This window comes from Copidosoma floridanum, unplaced genomic scaffold, assembly GCF_036245765.1.
Source record: "Copidosoma floridanum isolate Cflo_tuat_1 unplaced genomic scaffold, Cflo_Japanese_pri ptg000027l, whole genome shotgun sequence".
Lineage (NCBI taxonomy): Eukaryota > Metazoa > Arthropoda > Insecta > Hymenoptera > Encyrtidae > Copidosoma > Copidosoma floridanum.
In genome coordinates this window covers 8,641,954-8,663,359 of record NW_028321904.1, presented here as the reverse complement: position 1 = coordinate 8,663,359, position 21,406 = coordinate 8,641,954, and positions in this window count along the sequence as shown.

Genomic DNA, 21,406 nt, shown 5'->3' with positions numbered 1-21,406 from the left:
CCTAGCAAGTACACTAGGCAAGGCACAAATATGTAGTAGATGGCAAATATGTTGGCGCGGAAATTTGTTACAAGTAGCTCTGTCAAACTTCCGAAATCATTGGATAGGTACTACCACCGCCTTAATACGCTGGACAACCGAAGTGATGAAAAAAACCAGTTTCATAACCGACCATGTGCACAGTAAAGGCCTAGGTGCTAGGGAAGGAAAAAGAAACACCCATTGCTGAAGCAACGGATGGAAGGAGCGGCCGGAGCCGAGTTTTCTACCGTCCACCGAGGACGTAGTGTCCGCCACGGGTCGAGGACTTGGGTGGGGGCGACATGGAACTGGAAAAGTGACAGAGGTTTTGGCGTTGACCGAAGACCCACGTCACTATTTACCACTTGATGTTGCAGGTATTAAAACACAGGTACTCGTGGATAGCGGTGCGGTACATTGTTATTTAGAAAAAGGAATAACTAGGTGGCTGAAAAATTTTCAACCCTGCCGATTTCTGTTTCCAACGGAAAGATACTGCCAATTCAAGGAACCATAGATGTTCCGATAACCATCAGGCAAATGACCGAGACACTGACATTGGGATTAGTGGACGAGTTGGAGTACGAAGCCATTTTTGGGATAGATTTCCTGAAAAAGTTCCAAGTTATCGTAGATTATGGTAAGCATGTATGGTGTACTTCTACAAGTCCATGGCATACGTTTAAAGGCAAGGAGAGCGATCAGGAACGCCCAACAGTGGTCGCTGCTATGGGAGGATTGATAACGATGACTTCTTCCGAGGAACAAGAGTTAGTAAACATCCTCGATGAACTGATCGTTCCTCGCCCGGAAAAGCTTGGCATTACCACCGTAGCTAAACATAGCATAGACGTCCAAGGCCACCCTCCAATTAAACGACGTCCCCGACGGTACGTGCCTAAGGTTCTACAGATTGCATACGATCAGATAGATCGGCTGTTGCATAAGAAAATCATCGAGGAATCCGAAAGCGCGTGGTGTAGCTGTCCACTTCTAGCACCAAAAGCCAACGGGAAATTTCGATTTTGTATAGATTACCGGAAATAAAACGAAATTACGCGGAAAAACGCTTATCCCATACGACTCTTGGACGATATTTTGGACAAACTGCGCCGGGCCAGGTACATATCAAAAATTGACCTTAGTGAGGCCTATCATCAAATCCTTTTAGATGAAAACAGCAAGGAATACACAGCCTTTGCTGTACCTGGTAGAGGGTTGTATCAATATGTGCGCATGCCCTACGGATTGACCAACGCCCCAGCAACATTCCAGACCATCATAGATCACATTATTAAACCGGAGTGGGAACCCTACGTTCACACGTACATGGACGATATAATAATTGTCACCGAAACGTTCAAAGAACACCTTGAGTGGTTGAAGATTGTTTTGAGGACACATAAGGAGGCGAACCACGTGATTAACCGCAAAAAATCAGAATTCAGATGTGGGGAAGTTAAGTACGTTGGGTACGTGGTGGATGGGAAAGAACCTAGGATAGATGTTGACAAAGTCTGGCCAATCTTAGAATATCCCGCACCCACCACCCTCAAACAACTTAAGAGATTCATAGGAATGATTGGATGGTATCCCAGGTTTATCCCCGATTTCGCTGAAAAGAAATCGCCCCTAATGAAGCTAATGTCCAAAGACATGAAATGGCAATGGACTGAGGAGCAGCAGTCAGCCTTTGAGAGCCTCAAGCATGCCCTGACCAAAGCCCCGGTCCTATCAAGGCCTGACTTTACGCAACCGTTCGTCCTACAAACAGACGCCAGTGACTATGCTGTGGCCGCAGCGTTAACCCAAACCCTTGAAGGTGAAGAACACCCGATATATTATGTCAGCCGCACACTAAGCAAGCCGGAGCGTTATTACACCGTGACTAAGAAGGAATGTTTGGCTGTGCTGTGAGCTGTAGATCGATTAAAGGGATATTAGGGGGAACGGTTAACAGTAATTACTGACCACAGCAGCCTGTTATGGCTCAATAGATTGAAAGACCCAGTAGGAAGATTGGCTCGGTGGAGCACTGCGTTGCAGGCATACGACTTGGAGTTTGTCCATAGGATAAGAAATCTATATCAAGTTCCAGATGCCCTATCCCGTGCCCAAGAAAATTCAGTCCCAGTAATATCGCCCAATATCGAGCAAGTACGCGATGAATGGTTCTTAAAGCGAGTCAAGGGGGTGCAGGTGGTTCCACGGAAATTTGCAAATTATAAATATGAGAACAGAGCCCTTTTCTTCCACAAACCAAACCCTATCGTTAGCTCAACGATGGAGGACCTCGATGAATGGAAAATCGTCCGACCAAAGGAACACCGCGTCCAGGCACTACACGATGCCCACGATGCTCCCCAGGCAGGTCACCTAGGTGTGGAGAAAACTTATGCTCGCCTCACCAATTATTATTATTGGTCCAGGTATTTCCAAGATGTAGTCCAGAATGTCCAGAAATATCAAGATTGCCAACAGCAAAAAGTCCTACAAAAAGCTCCTGCCGCTTTCATGGGAGAATGAATTACTAAACAACCATGGATGGCCATAGCAATGAATATCGCAGGGCCACAATCTCCATCGAAAAATGGACACAAATACCTACTGATTATTCAAGATCTATTTATAAAGTACGTTAAGTTCAAAGCACTCCGAAAAGCAGACGGTAAAAGCATCCGAAAAGCGGTAGAGGAACTAGTATTAAACCAATGGGGAAAGTCAAAATACATCTTAACTGACAACGGTACGGAGTTTGTCAACAGGGAACTAAAGAAAATGTGCGAAATTTATGGCATCGAACACTCGACCATTCCACCATATCACGCACAAGCTAATCCGGCAGAGCGCGTGATTCGCACTTAAAACCCGATGACAAACTCGTTCCCAGATAAGGATCACCGGTTGTGGGATGCACACTTTCAGGAGTTCGCATTCGCAATAAATACGATGGAGCAAGCATCCACAAAATTGACTCCGGCGTTCCACCACCAATAGCACTTCCGAACCGTGACACGCCGGCGGTGCCGTTAGATCTGACGGATACAACATTGTGGGCAGATCGGATTAGCCACCTAGACATGTTTAGGGATTTGGTAGTGAAGCACCTCGAATCAGTGCGAGAGAAACAGACAAAATATCACAATCGAAAGCGAAGGGCACAATCATTTGTGTTGGGAGACAGTGTGATGTGAAGAAATCACGTACTATCCTCGGGAACCCAAGGATTTGCTGCGAAACTCGCGCCCAAATTTGTAGGTCCCTGTATAGTAACTGAATTGCTCTTGGACGTAGTAGTGGAAGTGAGGGACAACGCGACAGGAAAATTAGTAAAAACTCATATTAATGACCTCAAACGGTACACCCCCCCACGCCAGTTGGCTGACAATGGATCTAAAGTGAGCTATATCTCTACAGATACCAATCATGAGAGGGCAAAAAATCCTGCGCCAACCAACCGGGCGCAAGGCCTGGGCAGACGCGTCGAGGCGAGGACGGGATCCCTTGCTCGACGACCTGTATCGTGAGCCAAGCGAAGAAAAGTGGAGACGACCAGGCGTGGTCACCCATAAAGCACGATTGGCCATCCAATCAAGGCCACCAGCGGAGAGGAGACCATAGCCCAGGGTACCGACCCAAGCCAACGGCCCACACCAAGGGAGATCAGTGAGTCACCGGTACCAGCGAGGGAGGCGGATGTGGTTCCTCCCCCCCAGGGTATAACTTGCCACCACTGATTCCGACCCAGGCACCCACAAGAACCATGGCGCGCTAGATCCGTCCCGACCCGGAGCCGGTGGGCCAATTGAGCCCCGAGATGCTGGACCAGCTCTTGGAGATCGCCAGCACCCCGGTGAAAGAACCTCGGTCAGTGGATGACATGGAGAGGATCCAGTTGGTGCTCAGGCAGATCCACCTGGCACAGCGAGGATACGTGCCCCTGACGGCATCGGTGCCGTCCTGCCCACTCCGACGAGCAGTACCACCATCCCTTCAGGTAATTTTAGAAACGGTGGGGATTCCACGGCTCATGGACTTGCAGGTAGCTTGGCCAAAGGAAATGCCTGGACCCCCAACGTTCATCCCAGAAGCTGGCCTCCTGGCAGACGAGCCGGTGCAGATTCCAGAAGCCATATCGGCTCCTAATCTGGGATGTTGGGAGTACGAGGATTTGGAGCATCGGTATGTACAGTATCCAACGCGCGACCCAGCGAAAAGGTTTTGCCACAAATGTGGAAAAAAAGGCGTAAGCATCACGAACTGTCCACATTGTTGTGACCTCTGGGCGGTAGAAATGCGAGCCTATTTGGCAAGGCAGGCGGGCACCAACACGCCACGCTGAGAAGCGTACAGTGGCTATCCCTACAGTTAGATTCTTTTTTTTTTCTCTTTTCTTCTACCCCTTTATTTTTCTTCATATTTTTCTTATTCTTTTTGCTTTCTCTTAGCAATCTCAAGTGGAAGATTAATTCTTTATTATTTCTACGAAGTTCTGTCATTTTCTATTATAGTGTATTTTTTCTTTCATTCTCGATATTGTATAATATTTTGTAGTAAATATAGTCCTTTGACCTGAAGATAAAGGCTTCACAATTTATAAACCCACACAAAGAAAAAAGTAAAAAAATGAATGACCAACTAAAAACGAGCAGATAATCAACTAGCGCATCAGGCAGATCTATATGCTTATTCTAATTACGGGGGGACGGCGGCATATGTTTTTTTCCATACACGTCAATTAAACACTTAACTGTTTCTTTCCATCCCGTCTATTCCCTATCCCAATTTCTTACTGCAGCTTGGTGATTTTCTTCGTCTTGTTACCAGCCAAGGTGTTGGCTGAGTCTGGGCACGGGTAGGTACCGAAGAGCAGGTAAGTAAAATTGAAAAGTGCGAATAGCACTATGGCATTTATAGGGGGAGCAGGGAAAAGCCCTTACAACTCTGACCATTAAAAAAGAACGAAGTTATTTTTTTTGTCGTTTCGTAACATTTAAAATTTACTTATTTACGTAATTTGCTATTTCTAAAAAAAAAGAGTCTTTTTGTTTAAGTTGTGCAACTCTTAAGTTATTGCCACAGTCAATTTTTTTTTTGTGTCCGATAATACGACATCCCTCGATATCAAGCATCGTATACTACTTTTAAGTTTATTGTAAGCACAAGCGAGTGCACCTGCGTATAAAACTATTCGACAGTAGAGAAGCGGTAATAACTAGTGCTTTACACTGACACCGCACACAACACCGCAACAATACACCGCTTATTACACTGACAAGGAAGGCCGCCAATGTAGGCCGACCAGTATTTCCTGCCGAATCCTAAAGGAATAGACGATCTGCGATACTAATACGCAAACAGATACTCTACACTAATTTACACACCCGTTCTCATAGGGTATTTAGCGTCAACAATTGCTCACCCCTTAGGACTAGCGAAAAAATCAGGGTAAAGCCAAGGTTTGTGATGGGGGGTTTGTGACGTAGAAAACCGACGTCACGGTAGGAAGGTATGATGTAGTAACAGACACGAGGAGAGGTGATACTATGCACACCAACACTACCCCACCCACGGCCCTTGTACTGACCTATCCCTTCTCTTATCCCTACTATAGGCAGCACTGCCAGCCCTTGACTGTGTGCAGCGGCCGGTGTGTGTGCGCATACAGAGGCAGGTAGCTACAGTATCAGAGAGCACAAATCTGCAGGGCGACAAGAAAGGCACTCTCCGTCTTGTCTGTTTCCCGCCGGGACGTATTATCCGAGGGCTTCGCAGCATTATATAGTTCTACGGGTGTGTGTGCTAGATATGACTGTGTGCTGTACCGAGCGGCCACCGGAGACGCACAACAATGGCTACCTGTTGGCTACCCGGACTGCCACAACGACCTTCACACACACGTTGTCAAGGACTACTGGGTTCGAGTGCCAACCCCTGCTCGTCGGACCTCCCAGTGCCCGAGGATAGTGCTACAGAGAGACCTCTGCTGTAGCAAAAGAACGGTAGGCCTATTTCCTATGTATCCCGTCCCTAGAGAAGCATTGTGCCGAGCAGCAACTGCCGGACCTGCACCTGCAGGGCTAAGGTCGTATAGAGTCAGGCCAAGTTGGATAGTCGGGCAGAGTTAACATTGTATAGAAATAATATGTTTTGAGTTATTATTAAATGCAAATAAATGCTTAAATGTTAATCTTGTCCATGTATGTATACTGATTGCCAGCTATCTCTCCTATCCGTGTAGCCCTATAGACAGTCATAATAAAGAATAATTTTAGATGTGTTGTGTCTTGCTGCTGACTGCAAGGTGAGCAAAGCTTGACATATCACTATATATATATATACATATATATATATATATATATATATATATACACATATCTGTATGAATGGTGACTAATGGGGACATTATTATTTTAAAAAATAACTTTTTTATGTTATTAGTAAATATATATATATATATACATATATATATATATATAGATGGAATAATATGTATATGTAAGTCACCTTACAAATATCTTTCTATATTATATATTTATCTCAGTGGGGCATTCCACACAGCCCCCCTATTCACTCCCTACCGCCCCCCCCCCACATAATAAGGTAAAAACCTGCTATTTTTTTCCTTATTTTGCCATATTGCAGTTTTTTCTAGAACCCCCCACAGCCCCCCCGTGCATTTTTTCGTGACCCTCACCGTCTTCCACCGTCTGCCTCACGTCTTTTGGAGACCGTGGATCACATCGTATTTATCGTATTTTTCGGACCTTTATGTGATTACAGACGTGTACGTGTCGCACATTAATTAGTCTATTATTTTTAATCTGCTTCAATGTCAAATTACTTTAAGACAAAACTGTCTTATCGCCACGATTTATCTCATCGTCAAGATTAATTTAAAGTCATAATTGAGTTATAGGAGGTCGTTGCGCAAAGCATCATGATTATTATTATATATTAAATTATAAAGTTAACTGTTATATTATATCGTTAACTGTGTGGGGCATTCGAAGCAACGTTCCACTATATCAAACCATTTATATTGGGAGTTTTAAGATTATTAAGTCATGCATGTTTCACTCAGAGTCTTTTAAAAAAAAACATAATTTAATATATCCTAAAAATGATATGTCATAGATATTTTTGTACTGTAAAAATGTTTATTTGTAAGGAATGTTAACTAATAAGAACATGTTTTATTTCTTACAATATATTTTGTTTTCATCTATTTTTCCACACCACCCAGAAGGTAAATAGATAGACTTTATAAATATGAATAATTCATAACTATTTCATTTATAAAACTCACTACGACCAAAAATCAATTTATATCAATTGTATTTCCATTTATTTGTAAGTATAAAGTTCTTAGTGCGTTAAGCTTTTTTTTGTTAGCATTTATGATAAACTATGTGTAAAATTTTTATGTATATGTATTTTATTATTTTATATACGAATAAATAATACCAATACATACAAAAATTTAAATTACATTTAGTTTATCATTAATACAAACCGTGGAAGTTTCGCATTAAGATGAATTATTTTGTGTATCAACTTATTAAGCCTTATCAAACCACGAAGACTTAGGTCTATTCCTATTCTGTTTTAAATCAATGTTGAAATTGGTCCAATTGGTACAATTAGTACAACATCATATAGATTTATGGGATGTATTATTAAGTAATAAATTATATCCATACATATAGGAATATCGAAATCATGTTGTTATTATTAGATACATTATTACTTATAATCAAAAACTTCTTTCCAAACTGTATTTTTAATACCTAAAATGTTTTCTCTATCCATTTGAATGAAAATTCCATTTTTATTTTTGCATCTCGATAAAGCCACGTATAATGAGAAAATAGAGGTTTTTCAAGTAAAATCCTACATTATTAAAACTTTGACCTTGAGTCTTGTTTATAGTCATAGCAAGTGCTACAACTAATAGGAATTGTTTTCTATATAAAATAAAGGGTAATTATGAAGTATTTTCAGTATTTAATATAATTTTAGGAATGAAAACTTCATTACCAATTTTTTCTTCCGTAACTATTTCGCTTTCTATGTTATACTTTAACAATTTAGTAATTCGCAATCGTGTACCGTTACATAATCCGTCTATTATATTCAAATTTCGAATTAACATTACCATTGTACCTATTTATAATTTAAGTTCATGAGGTGGCAAGCCTTCACGGATATTGTTTAACATTCCTACGGGAAAATTCATATAAATATTATCATCTGATTTATCAACACCTTTATAGGTTGCAGTATCGATGCTGTAATAAGTTTTTGTCTCTCCATTTTAGTTACTTAGAATTTTATTGTTTGAAAAAAAAGTAAATTCATTATGTAAAGTTAGTATTACGTTATTAGCAAAACAGTTGTCGTTGTCCCCTTCTTCAATTTTTAACAATAATTTCGAAAATTCCTTATCACTAGAAAGAATATTATTTTGTAATCTCAAAAATTTGAAATACTTCCATAAAAATGATGATTCAATAGTTGCTTCTATTATCGTAGTTCTGTTACTGTTTTTTATAACTGGAAGGATTTGTCGAAAATCTCCTAATACTATTAATTTATTACCAAAGCAAAAATTTATATTACACAAGTCTCTCAACGTACTATCAACGATTTCTAGAGCTTTTTTGGTTTTAATAGTCAGGTTGCAAGACAAAGCTGTTAGTGGAAATTTCTTTTTTCTCAAACCGTAAAGTGAAGGAATTTTAAGGTACAGATTTTAATTGTAAGCTTACACATAATAAAGTTTTTGTTAACAATGTTTAATTACCTTTATTCTTAGGTAGATCTTTATATACCTCTCAAGTCTAATATCAATCGCAACTTGACGATATAAAAATATTTACATTATTAAAATGTTCATAAGAGTACCCTGTAAACTGAAAATTTTAGGCTACGGTTACATACATTAGAAGTAGCCAAAACCACAGGAGAAAAAAAATCCTTTTACCTCCATTTTAATAAAATTCAAGTTGATGCTGACGACCGTTACCAAGCGGAAAAGCAGTGTTGAGTAGTGTTAAGGTGTAATCTACAACACTGGTTGTGTAAGTGATAGATGTCACAATTAAATCTGACGAGGTTTTTTACTATGCCGATGACAGAAGCAAATACCTGCATAGTAACACAGCAATGCAGAGCCATTATACGTACTGTTTGTCAGAATGGTTGTAATAAATAAAAATTTCTTTATTTTCATTTTATTTTTAACAAATTAATTAGCTTTAGCCATCCTTAGCCACTTTCCGCTATTTCTAAGCTCCACGATATGATTTATTCATGAAAGGTAAGCATCTAACCGATTTAAAAGTTGGAGGGGTTGGCGCGCGGAGCACGAAGTAGGGCGTTAGCCTCGCTAGTATATATATATCGCCCTATATTATATAGTTGTATTGATAAAAGTGAGACTCAGTCCCCCCGCTCTCCCTCAGCTCCCCCTTAATTTAAGTAGTTATTTTCTTGTTTTTACATCATTTTTAATCGAATTATACTTGAGTGAGCTCCCCCCCGCTTCCTTTCACTCACCCCGCTTCCCCTCAGCCCCCCCCTTCACCTCTCCCCAAAAAATACTTATTTATAGAATGTTCTACCCATCATAAACGTTAAAAAATATATATAATTTAGTACCCGAGGCATACCTCGATTTGAGGGTTTTTCAGTCACTGATCATAGATCTCCCTCTGTCTTTTCGCTCCCCCTTACTCGCTATATGTCTCTGAAGTACCATTTATTGTTTAACTTAATTGATCTTTTACATTTTAAATCTCTTTCAAGTCGATGTTTACTCTACCCAAACATAAAATTCTTAATTACCTGAGGACTTTATTAACAAAAAGACAGAATTCAGGAAAAGGTATAATTAAATAGACAAACACAATTAAGCTTTTAAAACAATAATTCATTCTGTTAGCTTCATGTTGTGACATTTCATCTGTCGTTTTAGCCCATCTGTTCTTTTAAATTCCTTTCCACTTTGTTTTTCATGGTTTTTATAAGTTACCATACATCTGTTTAAATGTGACGATCTTCAAAGTAACATATTTTTTAATCACTCAAAAATTTCTTGCTAAACAAAATTTTTAATTTCTAATTTATTCTCGGATTCAATCTGAATAAAAGTTTTTTTTGGATTCTTACATCTTAATAAAGCAACGTAAAATTTTCCGTAAGAGAATAAAGGTTTTTTAATATACAATCCTAAGAAATCAAAACTCTGTTTTTCTGATTTGTTGATAAACATAGAACATGCTAATACAAAGGGAAACTGTTTTCTATAGAAGAAAAAAGGTAAAGATGAAGAGGTGCCAGTATTAAATGTTATTCTAGGAATAAAAACTTTGCTTAATTTTTTTTCTCCCTTTGTTATTTCTGCTTCTATATAATACTTAAATAATTTTGTTATTTTTAATCTTGTGCCTCTACATAGACTCTGATTTACTCAAAGTTCACAGTAACACAACTAGAGCATTCATTTTAAATTTCAATTTGCGTGGTAAAAGACCTTCTCTGATATTATTCAAAAATTCTATTAAAAAATAATTACGTATGTTATCGTATGTTTTATCAACTTCTTTGTTAGTCACGTATTCTGCTGTTGTAAACTAATTATCAGCCTGCATTAATGAATACACGAGTAATGTCGTTATTTTGTCTATTCAATCAGTTAGTAGAGGGTTGGTGCGCGGAGCACGCAGGGGGGCATAAGCCCTACTAGAATATATACACACACACACATATATACACAGAGCATATCGAAATTGATCCCGAAAAATTATATGGTGCGATTAAGATCGTTGAGATAAACAAAAAAGATGATTGCACCTCTCCGATTGGATGCGTTGTTAAAACAATATGACGAATAAACTGTTGGCGTAATTGACCAATCAACGAGAGCTATGCGACGTCGGGGCGTGGCCTTACTTAGTGGGAAGAGAAGAGAGGCAAGTAGTAGAAGCAGGCAAAATAGGTAAGACTTATTTTTAGTGGGAGAGTTATGTTCATCATACCACAGTAAAGGTCAATACAGCAAGTATTTTACCTGCTTAGGGAAAAAAAATAGCGGGCTTTTTAAAACAAAACAAGACTATGACTGCGGTGGATAGTAAACTCATCGTAAAATAGTAAGCGTGCAGTTATTTTTTTTTAATAGGCGCTAAGTTCTTATTTTTCTATAGTAACTGGATATACTATTTAACAGGACGGTACGAAAATACAAGTAGTAAGTAATTGACCTGTTCTTTATTAAAACTTCGCACACTTTTGATAGCATGGTAAACAGGCATTCGTGTTCTTTTGTAACTAATTCATAAATTAATAATATGTAAATAATTAAGCATTGGAGTTTAAGTATTTAAGTAGTTTTTTATCACAACATCATAAATTATTAACAAGCAATTGATGGAGACTCAATGCTAACTCTTTTAATAAAAGGATAATTATTTCACTTATCATTAAAAAGCAGGTGGTTAATTCTTACTAGTAAATAACTTTAATAATTGGTGATTTCATTTAATGAACTGATGATATGGCAGCGGGGGAGTATCACTGCAAAGTTATTTTACCGTTTTCAGCGAACAAGCATTAGCAGTAAGTGACTTAATTGTTTTTTCTCCATGTTATAAGCCATTAATAAGAGGCAATCGAGCATTAATGCTAAGTAGTGCTCTTTTGTTTTAGTATGTTAAATAATCACGAATAAAAATGAAACCAAGCACTCAGTAACATAATAATTGTATGACTTTTCCTCAAGTTATAAATAAATGAATGGATGACCTTTTAACATCAACATTAACGAACTTTTTAGTTCCCATAATAAATGTTATTTATTTCAGTAGTCATTTAATATGCTACAAGCCAGCCCAGGCCATCAGTAAGTTCACTCGTTTGACTATTTATTCTTGAACAATAAACTTATCCGTATTAAGTTTTTCTTTACTTGCATAGGAAAAACGAAAGAGATTGCGAGCAAGACTTTCTGCTTTCCAAGTTAAGAGTTATTATTTTATTATAATTTATAATTACGAAGCAAGGCAGCTGAAACATGATAAAAAAGCGTCTGACCTCAGAATTTTTTTTTTGTACAAAAATAGAAGCCATCAAGATTCGATGCGCGTCCTTAAATTTTTACCAACATTTTTTCTTTTTATTGAGAGGTTATGACAAAATAAAGTGTCTTTTTTTTCAAAGTAGCAAATTACAAATACGAGAGTGTGGGATAATTACACGAGTGAAGCGCATTCGTTCAGCGTGAGCTTCAGAGTCCCAGAAATGCTAGAGTTCATATTCACGATACCTTAAATTAACGTGAATACGATACTAAACCCTATTTTTGGGAGAATAAGACTTTACTATCAATTTACTTGAGATTCAGGGGTTTCTTCTAAACATATGTAAAATCTGAACGACCGTGCCTAATTCACTCGATAGCGCAGTGGGCTAAAAGTAACCTTTTGGACCCATAGGTACCAAGTTCGAGCCACCACATCAATTTTTTTTTTTATTATTATTTTTTTTTTCCTACTTAAAATCCATGACAATTACACAAAATAAAATACTTATTTTAGGTGGTTAAACTATCTTTTTTTTTTTTTCTTCTTGTGTGCAGCATTTTTCGCTGCTACGACATAGGTACGTACGCCACGCGCGATAACGAGCATGATCGAAGGCTTCTAAATTCATTTAAAAAAACATATTATAGCTCTTTTTGTTTTACGGATTGATCACGCACATATTTATCTGGACTAAAGAATACAGTCAACTTGTGAAAAGAAAGTCGACTACACGGCGGAATGGCGTCCAACGAGGAATTTAATTTTTTTTTTAATATAAAAAAGTATTGGACATTGATGAGCTTTATGTGTTTTCTTTTGAAGCATTTCGCCTGCCTTCTTACTTTTTATCAAAAGAGTATGACAAATAAACTAACCTCTTTTTTTATAACTATAAAATGATAATATTTCAAACCTATATGGGACACTCTCTTTAATTCTTTGGATGCATGTTTTACTGTTACTCGATGTAGGTATGTACGCGCGCATGCAGCAGGGCTATTAAGTGACAATCAACAGTCGTAAAATGAAGAATACGTCCTGGAATAGCATTTGCTTAAAGAATTCAATTTGTTCTTGAATCTACCAAAAACATCGAGATACGATGCTCTGTCTCATGTTCAATTTTAGTTACCTTTTACATTTTTTTTTTTTTTTTTGGACAAAAAAATTAGCTTAATTTCTTATTTATTACTGCAAATTCAGAATGGACTAAAGCCGGAGCAAATAATTGTTTCGTTATTTTCACTGCATGTTTTGCTGCTGCTTTAGGTGAGTATGCACGCGACGCGCGATCATGCACGCGATCAACAAATTCTTATTTTGTTAATAAATTTTAATAAATAATAGAATCCCTTTTTTTTGGTGGATCAAGGATGCGAGCATTAAGCAATGTAGCTAAATCATGTAAAAATAGCGTCTGATTGCAGGTTCTTTTTTTTTAGCTTCAAGTAAAAGAAAATACAGGTTAAATGCACTATTTTATATTTAGGCTAACATTTTCTCTATTAATTTAGCGATTATGGCAAAATAAGCACTTTTTAAAAAAAAGTAAAATACAAATAACAGAGTATGGTATAATTGCGCGAGTGAAGCGCGTTCGTTCGGCGTAAGCTCCAGAGTCTCTCAAGCACGAGAGCTCATATTCACCAAACCTTACATTGTACTTGAGCATGACACTAAAACCTATTCAGAAATAATAAAACATTACTGTTAATAAGTTTGAGCTTCAGATGTCTCTTCTTAACGTAAGTCAAATCTGAAAAATGGCATTGACTTGATATGATAGCGAGGTTAGCTAGATTCATTCTTTTGGTTCTTACAGATACCAAGGTCGAACCACCTTGGGAAATTTTTTTTTTCCAAAATTCATTCTAATTACGCAGAATTCAGTACGTATTCAGGCAAACTGTCATTTTATTTTCTTGTGTGCAGCTTATTTTACCAATACGACATAGGTAGGTATTCACGCCACGTGCGAATATGAGCGTGATTGAGAGCTCTTACTTTGTTAAATAATAACATAATGTAGTTTTTTTTGTTTTGCGGATTGATCTTGCGCGTTTTTAGCTGAACTACTGAGTGCCTTTAACTCGTGGAAAAAAAGTTGACTACACGGCGGAACGGTGTCCAAACGAAGAATTTAATTTTTTTTCAATGTAAAAAAAGCATTAAAAATCAATGAGCTTTATGTGCAGTTTCCTTCTAATGCATTGTGCCTGCCTTCCTTATTGTCATCAGGTGAGTATGATAAATAAACTTCCCCCTTTTTTTATTGTCACATGTATCGCATGTATTCAGCTGTACTACAAAATACAGTCAACTTGTGGAAAAAAAGTTGACTTCACGGCGGAACGGCATCCAACCGAAAATTAAAATTTAGTTTTCGATGCAAAAAAAAGTATTGGAAATCGATGAGCTTTACGTGTTTCCTTCTGAGTCATTTCTCATACCTTTTTGCGTTATATCAAGCGGGTATGAGAAAATAAATTTGTCCCTTTGTTTATTACTACAAGTTGTTGATATTAAAGAGTTAAAGGGACACTTGCTGTGATTTCTTTGGTGCATGTTTCACTGTTACTCGAATTAGGTAAATACGCGCGCATGCAGCAGGGCTACTAGGTGACAATTAACAGTCGAAAAATGAAAAATACGTGATGGAGTAGCATTTGCTTGAGGGATTACATTTTTTTTTTGAATCTACAAAAAACATCGAGATTTGATACGATCTTGCCTCTTCTTCCGTTATTATTATTGATTTCTATGCAATAAACCGTGCGATCAGTAGATTTGTATTCCATTAGAAATTATGAAAATGTAATTTTTTGCGGATCATGCGCGCTACTGATATTGGCATAAAACTTACAAATTGCAATTTTTTTATTTTTATTTGGAATTTGCAAGCCAAGCTTTGCTGGGTTATGGAGTATCGTTAACTTGTGGTGAGGTGTTAAAAGTGAGTATAACAGTGTTCAATCAACGAATTTTTTGTTCTGTTGAAAAAGATAAAAGATTTCAATTTGATGAAAGACCCTTGATTTCTGTGATTGCAGCACACTGGAAGCAGAGCATCATTCTATTGTAATTTTTTTAACAGATACCGCGTGTTCAAGATAGTTGGGTATTGAACTCTAAGAAAAAGAGAAAACACATGAACATGACAATATAAAGTCTTACTTTTTCATTATCGTAGTTATGAATTAATTTTTTACCATAATTATGTACCAACTTACAAATTGCTATTTTTTATAGAAGGTGCTCAAAATGTCCATCATTGTTATGTATGACTAGATTTGCTCTTCTTTCAATGTTATTAATGGCTCGTTGTGCCATTTCTTTTTGCCGCACTTTTTTAAAAGCTAATACAATACGTTCACGGCATTCTTCGGTGGCGTTTATCGATGGCTTATACACTATCTCCTTAATACAACTCCACAAGAAGTAATCAAGTGGGGTATTGTCTGGAGATCGAGCAGGCCAATTTATTTGACCAGTTTTTCCAATCCAGTGATCTTGAAATCTCTCATCCAAATGCGCTCGTACGACTGCCAAAAAGTGTGCTGGAGCTTCGTCATGCTGATACAACATGATTTTTCGAACTGCTAAGGGAACGTCTTCCAGGAGTCCTGGCAAATCGTTTTGTAGCAAATGCAGGTAGGCAACACCCAATGTAAAATTAATGGACCAATCTATAAAACTAAGTGGATGTTACTTGTGCTGCCAACTTAACAAACTAATAATAAATTTTTAGCGTAGAAAACACAAAAAAATTCGCCGTCAGTCTAGCAAAAATCAAATTTTATTTAAAAATTTTTAATGTGACCTTAATTTGCCGTGATAAATGTCACAAACAAGAGCACCAGACTAGAAGGATGTTATTGACGACCACATGCAAAATAAAGTTACTTATTGAGGAAATTAATTACAGAAAAAAAAATCCAAAATAAACAGTACAAAACAAATTTTGTTTTTGTGTCAAGGAAAATTAATTATTCTCTTCATCTCGGGTATTTTTAAGGGGCTGGTTCGTTCTCTACAGGAAAAAAGGATGTAATAAAAATGCGTATCCAATCGAGGGGCTGTCTTAGATATACATAATTATGGTAAGAAATTAATTGTAAAGCCATGCCTAAGAGACTATTGAGTCAACCCTGGTCGGATACCTAGGGGTTGTCTACGTGATTTAAGTAATTCAAATCACGGTTAAATCATTGAATCATCAGTAAATTTATAAATCACCATTACATCACGATTGAGAGATAAAGTTTACGTTAAACATAACTGCATATTCTACATGTAATATGATTTTACATAATAATGTAACCCTTGTCCGTAGTTTGAGGGTAAATCAATAAGAGTCAATTTGTTATTTGTTTGTAAATGTCGCTCGTTTTAAAGTGTAATCAATAATTAGACCGTTTTTCATCCTTGATTAACATCGCACTCTTAAGTATTTTGTATTAGACAAACTAAACATGTGCCAAATCTTTCAGGTGAGTAAGCATCAGCAATAAAAATCCCAACAGAGTTTTAGTGGATTTGTCAGTAAATTAGTCCTTCAAGCGTGTAGGCATCGGCGATTAGAAACTAAAAAGCTTTTTATTATAACTATTATTAATTGCCTAAGAGCTCTTTTATTAATGAAACCACTGTGAAACCGTTGGGCCTTCAAACGCGCGAATCGGAAAAAAATGATGTAAAATTGTTCGGAAGGCTATTTGAAGGTAAAAATAACGTTTCTTAACACAGTAGCTACGGGCTTTTTTGTCGCCAGTGAGCTGCTCTACAAGTCACCAGTATTTTTCTAATGAATATCTAAGACAACTCCTCGGTTGGATACGTATTTGGAACAGTAGTGGACATTTTGAGCACCTTCTATAAAAAATAGCAATTTGTAAGTTGGTACATAATTATGGTAAAAAATTAATTCATAACTACGATAATGAAAAAGTAAGACTTTATATTGTCATGTTCATGTGTTTTCTCTTTTTCTTAGAGTTCAATACCCAACTATCTTGAACACGCGGTATCTGTTAAAAAAATTACAATAGAATGATGCTCTGCTTCCAGTGTGCTGCAATCACAGAAATCAAGGGTCTTTCATCAAATTGAAATCTTTTATCTTTTTCAACAGAACAAAAAATTCGTTGATTGAACACTGTTATACTCACTTTTAACACCTCACCACAAGTTAACGATACTCCATAACCCAGCAAAGCTTGGCTTGCAAATTCCAAATAAAAATAAAAAAATTGCAATTTGTAAGTTTTATGCCAATATCAGTAGCGCGCATGATCCGCAAAAAATTACATTTTCATAATTTCTAATGGAATACAAATCTACTGATCGCACGGTTTATTGCATAGAAATCAATAATAATAACGGAAGAAGAGGCAAGATCGTATCAAATCTCGATGTTTTTTGTAGATTCAAAAAAAAAATGTAATCCCTCAAGCAAATGCTACTCCATCACGTATTTTTCATTTTTCGACTGTTAATTGTCACCTAGTAGCCCTGCTGCATGCGCGCGTATTTACCTAATTCGAGTAACAGTGAAACATGCACCAAAGAAATCACAGCAAGTGTCCCTTTAACTCTTTAATATCAACAACTTGTAGTAATAAACAAAGGGACAAATTTATTTTCTCATACCCGCTTGATATAACGCAAAAAGGTATGAGAAATGACTCAGAAGGAAACACGTAAAGCTCATCGATTTCCAATACTTTTTTTTGCATCGAAAACTAAATTTTAATTTTCGGTTGGATGCCGTTCCGCCGTGAAGTCAACTTTTTTTCCACAAGTTGACTGTATTTTGTAGTACAGCTGAATACATGCGATACATGTGACAATAAAAAAAGGGGGAAGTTTATTTATCATACTCACCTGATGACAATAAGGAAGGCAGGCACAATGCATTAGAAGGAAACTGCACATAAAGCTCATTGATTTTTAATGCTTTTTTTACATTGAAAAAAAATTAAATTCTTCGTTTGGACACCGTTCCGCCGTGTAGTCAACTTTTTTTCCACGAGTTAAAGGCACTCAGTAGTTCAGCTAAAAATGCGCAAGATCAATCCGCAAAACAAAAAAAACTACATTATGTTATTATTTAACAAAGTAAGAGCTCTCAATCACGCTCATATTCGCACGTGGCGTGAATACCTACCTATGTCGTATTGGTAAAATAAGCTGCACACAAGAAAATAAAATGACAGTTTGCCTGAATACGTACTGAATTCTGCGTAATTAGAATGAATTTTGGAAAAAAAAAATTTCCCAAGGTGGTTCGACCTTGGTATCTGTAAGAACCAAAAGAATGAATCTAGCTAACCTCGCTATCATATCAAGTCAATGCCATTTTTCAGATTTGACTTACGTTAAGAAGAGACATCTGAAGCTCAAACTTATTAACAGTAATGTTTTATTATTTCTGAATAGGTTTTAGTGTCATGCTCAAGTACAATGTAAGGTTTGGTGAATATGAGCTCTCGTGCTTGAGAGACTCTGGAGCTTACGCCGAACGAACGCGCTTCACTCGCGCAATTATACCATACTCTGTTATTTGTATTTTACTTTTTTTTAAAAAGTGCTTATTTTGCCATAATCGCTAAATTAATAGAGAAAATGTTAGCCTAAATATAAAATAGTGCATTTAACCTGTATTTTCTTTTACTTGAAGCTAAAAAAAAAGAACCTGCAATCAGACGCTATTTTTACATGATTTAGCTACATTGCTTAATGCTCGCATCCTTGATCCACCAAAAAAAAGGGATTCTATTATTTATTAAAATTTATTAACAAAATAAGAATTTGTTGATCGCGTGCATGATCGCGCGTCGCGTGCATACTCACCTAAAGCAGCAGCAAAACATGCAGTGAAAATAACGAAACAATTATTTGCTCCGGCTTTAGTCCATTCTGAATTTGCAGTAATAAATAAGAAATTAAGCTAATTTTTTTGTCCAAAAAAAAAAAAAAAAATGTAAAAGGTAACTAAAATTGAACATGAGACAGAGCATCGTATCTCGATGTTTTTGGTAGATTCAAGAACAAATTGAATTCTTTAAGCAAATGCTATTCCAGGACGTATTCTTCATTTTACGACTGTTGATTGTCACTTAATAGCCCTGCTGCATGCGCGCGTACATACCTACATCGAGTAACAGTAAAACATGCATCCAAAGAATTAAAGAGAGTGTCCCATATAGGTTTGAAATATTATCATTTTATAGTTATAAAAAAAGAGGTTAGTTTATTTGTCATACTCTTTTGATAAAAAGTAAGAAGGCAGGCGAAATGCTTCAAAAGAAAACACATAAAGCTCATCAATGTCCAATACTTTTTTATATTAAAAAAAAAATTAAATTCCTCGTTGGACGCCATTCCGCCGTGTAGTCGACTTTCTTTTCACAAGTTGACTGTATTCTTTAGTCCAGATAAATATGTGCGTGATCAATCCGTAAAACAAAAAGAGCTATAATATGTTTTTTTAAATGAATTTAGAAGCCTTCGATCATGCTCGTTATCGCGCGTGGCGTACGTACCTATGTCGTAGCAGCGAAAAATGCTGCACACAAGAAGAAAAAAAAAAAAAGATAGTTTAACCACCTAAAATAAGTATTTTATTTTGTGTAATTGTCATGGATTTTAAGTAGGAAAAAAAAAATAATAATAAAAAAAAAAATTGATGTGGTGGCTCGAACTTGGTACCTATGGGTCCAAAAGGTTACTTTTAGCCCACTGCGCTATCGAGTGAATTAGGCACGGTCGTTCAGATTTTACATATGTTTAGAAGAAACCCCTGAATCTCAAGTAAATTGATAGTAAAGTCTTATTCTCCCAAAAATAGGGTTTAGTATCGTATTCACGTTAATTTAAGGTATCGTGAATATGAACTCTAGCATTTCTGGGACTCTGAAGCTCACGCTGAACGAATGCGCTTCACTCGTGTAATTATCCCACACTCTCGTATTTGTAATTTGCTACTTTGAAAAAAAAGACACTTTATTTTGTCATAACCTCTCAATAAAAAGAAAAAATGTTGGTAAAAATTTAAGGACGCGCATCGAATCTTGATGGCTTCTATTTTTGTACAAAAAAAAAATTCTGAGGTCAGACGCTTTTTTATCATGTTTCAGCTGCCTTGCTTCGTAATTATAAATTATAATAAAATAATAACTCTTAACTTGGAAAGCAGAAAGTCTTGCTCGCAATCTCTTTCGTTTTTCCTATGCAAGTAAAGAAAAACTTAATACGGATAAGTTTATTGTTCAAGAATAAATAGTCAAACGAGTGAACTTACTGATGGCCTGGGCTGGCTTGTAGCATATTAAATGACTACTGAAATAAATAACATTTATTATGGGAACTAAAAAGTTCGTTAATGTTGATGTTAAAAGGTCATCCATTCATTTATTTATAACTTGAGGAAAAGTCATACAATTATTATGTTACTGAGTGCTTGGTTTCATTTTTATTCGTGATTATTTAACATACTAAAACAAAAGAGCACTACTTAGCATTAATGCTCGATTGCCTCTTATTAATGGCTTATAACATGGAGAAAAAACAATTAAGTCACTTACTGCTAATGCTTGTTCGCTGAAAACGGTAAAATAACTTTGCAGTGATACTCCCCCGCTGCCATATCATCAGTTCATTAAATGAAATCACCAATTATTAAAGTTATTTACTAGTAAGAATTAACCACCTGCTTTTTAATGATAAGTGAAATAATTATCCTTTTATTAAAAGAGTTAGCATTGAGTCTCCATCAATTGCTTGTTAATAATTTATGATGTTGTGATAAAAAACTACTTAAATACTTAAACTCCAATGCTTAATTATTTACATATTATTAATTTATGAATTAGTTACAAAAGAACACGAATGCCTGTTTACCATGCTATCAAAAGTGTGCGAAGTTTTAATAAAGAACAGGTCAATTACTTACTACTTGTATTTTCGTACCGTCCTGTTAAATAGTATATCCAGTTACTATAGAAAAATAAGAACTTAGCGCCTATTAAAAAAAAATAACTGCACGCTTACTATTTTACGATGAGTTTACTATCCACCGCAGTCATAGTCTTGTTTTGTTTTAAAAAGCCCGCTATTTTTTTTCCCTAAGCAGGTAAAATACTTGCTGTATTGACCTTTACTGTGGTATGATGAACATAACTCTCCCACTAAAAATAAGTCTTACCTATTTTGCCTGCTTCTACTACTTGCCTCTCTTCTCTTCCCACTAAGTAAGGCCACGCCCCGACGTCGCATAGCTCTCGTTGATTGGTCAATTA